Here is a 6,110-nt window from a genome sequence, read left to right on the forward strand (position 1 = left end):
CGAATAACGTAGCTTTTTCTAGGGCAGGCTCAGCAACCGGAGCCTCAGGGGCAATGGAACAAGGGAGGGGGCCAAGAATCTCTGGGTCCAGCCTGCCTGGGGCAGAGTGGCAGGAACTTTTACAGTCAGCAGGAGAAGCAGCACTGGGGATGGGGGTGAGGAGGATTGAGCCCCTGGCCTGGCTCTGTTCTGCCCAGCTGTGTGACACTGGGCAGGGCCTTTACCTCTCTGAGCCTGTATAAAATCAGATGTGAGATTTCTCCTAGTGGTTCCCATCCGTGGCAGGAATCAGAATCCCTTATGGAGCCACCCCACCCTTCCCCATGACTACTAAACCACCATCTCAGGGGCCTTGGTATCACCATTAGTGATCTGATGACCCATGGGAGCGAACTGGGCCACATTTTCCTCTTTGCTGCCTTGACTCACTGCTGGTCCAGATTAAGATCAAAAGCGATTATTTCTCAAGGGACTTGGGTGTTCAGAGATATGACCCAAACACAAACCTCCTCGTGGTCCCTAAGCCCTCCAGCGTCCCAGGGTGGCATCCCAAGAGCTGCCACGTACAGTTGTGCAGGTTGGGAACTGCACCAGGTGCCACAGACCAAGTCCAGCCTCTTATTACCCAGTATTTCATGGATCCGAAGGTGCGCATTTTTTCCACATTGTGATATCTTTGGGATTGGGGTTTGTCTTACAATCAATGGCTTGTCATAGTTTAATCGACAGGTCTTGTTTTCTTTACTGGTTGTTCATTAAATATCAGAATGTCTCACAACCAATAGCAGTTTAGGTTTGATGTATACACGGAATTTTTAAAAATCAGAGACAGCATTTAAAAATCAGGAAATTACACACATGAACCCACTCTTCCGTGACTGGGAAGGTCTTCTGGCCCCACTAGGTGTGTGACCTGCAGTCGGACAGGGGCTGGGTGGGCCCCAAGCAGCGGCTGCCTCTGGAGATGGGGCGAGGCCAGCGTGAGACACCCTGCCCCCCCACATCCTCTAGCATCCCCTCCACCCCCTCGTGCTCCTGGAGCGTGTGGCCACGTCAGGCCATGCCATTTATGATTGCCCTTCTCTCGTTTGTCTCAAAGCAAGGATATTTTTGTCCCAGCCCGAGTCTCCACCAAAAGCAGGACAAGGAAAAACAGATCACGATGGGCACATGACTTCGCTTCTACCCTGCTGGCTTCGTCCTTCATTTTACTACCTGCCAAACCCTATAGACACTTGGGTTTGAGGTTCCTGCGGGAGTCTGAGTTCGCTGCCCCTTCGCAAGCTATAAATTCTAGTACTTCCTTCAGCAGCGAGCCACTCTCCCTGTGCCCCCTCCAGCCCATTTCCCCCTGCTTTTGCCCATTCCCACCCCCAATGAGGAGCTCAGAGACGAGGTCACAGGTCTTCAGCCTCTCCCTGAACCCCATCCTTCCTGCAACACGGAACACCAGTAGAGGCTTGGCAATGGAACTAGGTGTCCCTGCTTTGTTGATTTTTTAATCACATCCTTAGGTAAGGTTTACACTCCTCATGCTCCCCAAGAGGATGGAGGGTGGGAGAAACCTGTATTCGGGCTCAGGCCAGAGCAGTTCCCCAGAGATCCTGGAATGTTCTGTGTTCTCTCGCTTACGGAGCTACACTCCAGCTCAGATGGTACCCAGATTCACGCAGAGTTTGCTGGAGACTCAGAAATCTCCGATTGGGCTTGTCAGGTCTCTGAGCCATGATGGTGGATAATAACAGCCAATGCTTATTTAATGTTTACCAAGTGCCAGGCAGTGCGCTAAGTTCTTTGCATAGGACGTCCCCATCTTACAGGTGAGGAAAGTAAGGCTCTCAAAGCACACGTGATTTGCCCAGGGTCACACAGCAGAGACGGCATGTGACCTGGAGTCTTTCTCCAGCACTTGAATCTTAGCCACTGTTTCTGAAAGTATGAGCCACAGATTCTTAAAAGTATAGATGCCCGATCCCACTTCAGAGCTACTGGATCCAGACTCCAGGGGTGGGAGGGCTGGGGGGCTGTACCTTCAAGCTGCTGTCCCTGCCCCCACCCACCACTTCCTCTCCTGCCTGCCTCCTTTGCCCTGCACTGCCCTCCAAATTAGGGATTTGGCACCTAGCCAAAGTTTTAGAGCCCCCCCCCCCCCCCCTCCCCCCCCCCCCCCCCCGCAGCCCTGCCCCTGCACCAGGCCAGCCCACTCCATCCCCCTCAAGGCTCGCAGGGTCCTGTGGGCGGTAGCTACCTACAGGCTCCTCACTCTGTGCCCTTTCTTTGCCACAAGTCCCCTTCCCCTCCCCCATGCTCTCTGTACATTCCCTTTTGGGTGAGGCCAGGCAGAAAAACAAAGAAATGAATGGCCGGAATTTCCAGGGTGAGGCTGAATAATAGGTTCCTGGGAGCTGCTCAAGTGTGTGTGTGTGTGTGTGTGTGTGTGTGTGTGTGTGTACATGCCCTGCTGTTCCTATGTGTGCAAAAGCTCGGGGGGACCACTCGTGCCCCATTCAGTTCTGCTTAGTCATGTGCTTTCCTGGAGAAAGAATGTTTCAGCTGTTGGGATTTAAGAAAAGATCTAACACCAAGCTGACTTTCTTAAATTGACTGCAAACTCCACTGGCTGGACCAATGGGAGATCTTAATCTCCCCAAACTGATGGAAGAGAGGCCCCTCTCTTAAATCCAAGGGATCTCTTGCCCTCAAAGGACAGAGTAGAATTATTTGCAATGAGCATCTTGTGTGTGTGTATGTTTGTTTGTTTTACCACCAATACAGAAGCAGAATATAGCATGGAGATTTCTGGCTGTGTGGCTTCGGGCAAGTTGCTTAACTTCTCTGGGCCTCAGTTTTCTCCATGGCTCATAGCCAGCTCTCGGTAAACAGAACCTATGATCATGCAGTAGATGTTTCCAAAGGGTTTGAAACATCCTATTTCTATTCACTTTTGTTATTGGAGACCCAAGCGAGACTGTGGAATTATAAGATATCTATAAAGAAATGTAGTCTTCTTGGTTTTCAGGAAAGTAGGGTGAAGAAATGTTAGGGTGCCATTAAGCAGATAAGAATAATTTGGAATTTGCATAATTTTCCCCCTACACTAATAGATGCCATTCAAGTTGAGGTAGCTTTTCTCCTATAAATTGCTTTTGAACTTGGCAAGGTCAAAACTCATGAATCCCTATTAACTGATACCAGACCAGCAAGACGTCTGAATCTCAGACTTGGACAGAAAGGGAAGTTTGTTAGTTTCAGGTCTGGGGAGACTGGGGTAGTCACTCTCCCTGCATATTTCCGGCTGGCTACCCCCAGGCACAGAGGAGGGTTGCTCTTCCTGCCCCCTTGGGGTGGACGGGGGCCACATGACTAGTTTTGGCCAGCGAGCTGAGAGTGGAAGAATGTGTATCACTAGATTCAACCACTGAATTGCTGAGAGACTCTTCAGAACTTTTAGTCCTTCTGGCTCAGCACCTCTAGCTTTCCAGAAAGTGACCGCTTCATTATTTGGGGTCTCCGATGATGGCAGCAGGGCCTCCAGCCATGGAAAAAGCTCCCGCTGACCTGTGTGGAAGAAACAAACCTTTGTGGTCTTAAGCCAGGGAAAGTTCAAGGTTACTTGTTATTGCAACATAACCTAGCCCATCCTGATTGATACAGCAATCAGGAAAAAGAAGTATGTTGTTCCTTGACAAGTAGGAATGACTTGTCAATAACCTCAGGATGGTGTTAAAGGCTTGAAAACATTCCCTTAACCGGGGAGAAACAGCCTTTCAGTTATCTAGCTCGCCACTCTCCATTTGCTCTCTCTGCCGATGGGATGGTCAACGGTCACCAGCCAGCTGTCTGGGTTTATCTGGAATTCTCGCTGAGTGGAGGTGGAAAGAAGGGCTTTGTAGTTTCTCTGAGATATGCTGACACTTGGGAGCTCTCATGGCTCAGATACGCCGGTGATGGCTTCAGCGGACGAGGAAGTAAATGGTGAGAATATTAACATTATTGAGCACCAGATATTTGCTAGATGATCTGGATCAACCAGTCTTTCGTGTACCTCCTAAGCCCAGCAGTCCAACCTGGGTAACCTGGACCTGTTGGCACAGGACTTTTGCACAATTGTAGGAACCAAGGGCACGGTCAGTGTCTTTGTTTTCCTGGAGGACTTCAGTTGGCCTGCTGGCTGCAGCCTTGCCTCTCTTGATATTGTTCCCCCAGTCTTTTTTTTTTAAGATTTTATTTATTTGACAGAGAGAGACACAGCGAGAGAGCAAACACAAGCAGGGGGAGTGGGAGAGGGAGAAGCAGGCTTCCCGCTGGGCAGGGAGCCGGATGCGGGGCTCGATCCCAGGACCCTGGGATCATGACCTGAGCCGAAGGCAGACGCCTAATGACTGAGCCACATAGGCGTCCCTGTTCCCCCAGTCTTGCTACCCAGCCCCCACCACTATGCCTTTGGCCACACATTTTTTTCACATCCTCAAGTTGATCTCTCTTGTCCCTCTGAGCCATTGCACAGGCTGTTCCCCTGCCTGGAACAACTCCCCCCTTCACTGTTCCTCTGGCAACTCCTACTCATCCTTTGGTCTCAGCTTAGATGTCACTTCCTCCAGGAGGCCTTCCCTAACTTCTTGGTTTCACGAAGGTTCCCTGCTATGGGTACTCACAACACCTGCACCCAGGATAACCCTCACATGACCCGGCTGGGCCTGCTTGTTTCACTGAGCTTCTGTAAGATCCATGAGGGTGAGGATGTGTGCGTCTTGTTCCCCTTTGTGCCCCAGTGACTACCACAGGTCTCGGCAGAAGTTAAAGAGAGGAAGGGCCAGCATCCACTGCCATCCAGGTCCCACTGGCGCTTCCTGACCTGGTGCCTGTACTACATGGCTTTCTGATTTCTGCAAAGCCACCCATCCATGTGGGGGGGCTGCATTTCAAGGCACTTCCTGGCAAAAAATATTGAATTGCCTCAAAGGGATCTCAGAGACTGAAAGGGGCCACTGTGAAGGTGCATCCAAGTCACTCTTGAACCCCTCTGGCCCTCCACCATCACACCTTGGTCTTGAAATTGCTCCCCAGGCCCAGCCAAGACCCCCGGGAAGCCTGGACTGGGTCACAGCCCTGACGGTCGTCCAGATTCTCTAGAGGACTGAGCAGGCAATGGGGGAATCTAGCAGCCCTGGAGTCTCTGAGCGTGGGAGCTTCTGTCCCCCTAGACACCTTCCTGGGTCTCCCCTTCTCTTCCCCACCCCCGGGGCCTCATGTGTACCGGTGTGGCCCGTTTCCCAGCTTTTCCATATTGTCATGACCATCACCAGATTGATGGACTTGGAGTCCCGTCCACGTGAGCACTGGGATGCAGGTACGTAGCCCACGGTCCTCTTCCCAAGCTATCAAGGGCAGAAGCAGTGGGTCCCCACAGGGAAGCAGGGGAAGAGGGAGGAGTCATTCCATTATCGCCAGAGATGAATAAGACGCTAGCCTTCCCCTCCTGCAGGTCACTGTCCCCATCACACACCACTATGAGGCTTTGAATGAATTTTCTCCTTTACTCCCTGCCCCAGCTCTAAGAGAGGTTCTACTCACATGAGCCCCATTTTCCACATGGAAGTGCCAAGGCACTGGGAGACTGAGGAATTTACCCACGGTCACACAGCTAGTAAGTGACTAGGCCAGCCTACAGTCCTACGCTAGAGATCCCACTTTTTTTTTTTTTAGTAAACTGTGGTATGGTATAGTCATTGCATGGGATCGCATAAATGGTGACAAGAAATACACGGGCTCCTCCTGACACACATGACTCTTAAATTCAACATTGCAAGATGTGATAACATTAATATAAAGCTTAAGAACATGTATAAACAATGCCATACATTGTTTAAGGACACATACGCTCACGCACATGTGCGTTAGTAAGATAAAGAAATGCTTGGGATTAATGTCTGCCCAATTCAGTGTCTTTTAGTCTGGAGAGGGATGGATTAGGAGAGGCACATGGGCCTTGGGGAAGGTAATATTTAGCCCTTAATCTAGTGGTAAGTACATTCGTGTACCCAGAGCCCACTCCCTTCAGCTGCTTTCACTACTAACTAACGTTCTTTTTTTTTTTTTTTTAAGATTTT

This window comes from Phoca vitulina, unplaced genomic scaffold (assembly GCF_004348235.1).
Source record: "Phoca vitulina isolate PV1807 unplaced genomic scaffold, GSC_HSeal_1.0 scaffold30, whole genome shotgun sequence".
In the NCBI taxonomy this organism is placed as follows: domain Eukaryota; kingdom Metazoa; phylum Chordata; class Mammalia; order Carnivora; family Phocidae; genus Phoca; species Phoca vitulina.